This window comes from Schistocerca gregaria, unplaced genomic scaffold (assembly GCF_023897955.1).
Source record: "Schistocerca gregaria isolate iqSchGreg1 unplaced genomic scaffold, iqSchGreg1.2 ptg000387l, whole genome shotgun sequence".
In the NCBI taxonomy this organism is placed as follows: Eukaryota; Metazoa; Arthropoda; class Insecta; order Orthoptera; family Acrididae; genus Schistocerca; species Schistocerca gregaria.
Genome location: NW_026061829.1, coordinates 4,552,214 through 4,553,413, shown reverse-complemented (window position 1 = coordinate 4,553,413; position 1,200 = coordinate 4,552,214).

Genomic DNA, 1,200 nt, shown 5'->3' with positions numbered 1-1,200 from the left:
AGAACACAGATGAAGCTTCTATGATGATGTAATAGCCAGTAAGAAGTAGTACAATTCAAGTTTTAGGTATCGATTATTGACTTTTTAGCTGGCTTTGGTGCCTTGGACATGAGCTAGGACCTTAAGATTCTGCATGAAAGGAGGACTAGCAGCCGCGTTGGATGGGAGAATGTGAAAAGTGTACATATGTAGTAAAAACCTGAGAAATCCGTCCGTTTTCGTCATTTGTTATCGAATCGACTTAAAGCCAGATCGTCACATTGGCCGCTCTTCTCTCTGAAACGGTTGTACTTATCGCCTGAAAAGCTATGTCGCGTGATGCGGTATGCGGAGACACTAAAAGCACCATAGTAGAACACAGATGAAGCTTCTAAGTTGATGTAATAGCCATTAAGAAGTAGTACAATTCAAGTTTTAGGTATCGATTATATACTTTTTAGCTGGCTTTGGTGCCTTGGACATGAGCTAGGACCTTAAGATTCTGCATGAAAGGAGGACTAGCAGCCGCGTTGTACGGGAGAATGTGAAATGTGTTCATATGTAGTAAAAACCTGAGAAATCCGTCCGTTTTCGTCATTTGTTATCGAATCGACTTATAGCCAGATCGTCACATTGGCTGCTCTTCTTTCTGAAACGGTTGTACTTATCGTCTGGAAAGCTTTGTGGCGTGCTGCGGTATGCGGAGACACTAAAAGCACCATAGTAGAACGCAGATGAAGCTTCTAAGATGATGTAATAGCCAGTAAGAAGTAGTACAGTTCAAGTTTTAGGTACTGATTATTGACTTTTTAGCTGGCTTTGGTGCCTTGGACATGAGCTAGGACCTTAAGATTCTGCATGAAAGGAGGACTAGCAGCCGAGTTGCACGGGAGAATGTGAAAAGTGTTCATATGTAGTAAAAACCTGAGAGGTCCGTCCGTTTTCGTCATTTGTTATCGAATCGACTTAAAGCCAGATCGTCACATTGGCCCCTCTTTTCTCTGAAACGGTTGTACTTATCATCTGCAAAGCTATGTCGCGTACTGCGGTGTGCGGAGACACTAAAAGCACCATGGTAGAACACAGATGAAGCTTCTAAGTTGATGTAATAGCCAGTAAGAAGTAGTACAGTTCAAGTTTTAGGTACTGATTATTGACTTTTTAGCTGGCTTTGGTGCCTTGGACATGAGCTAGGACCTTAAGATTCTGCATGAAAGGAGG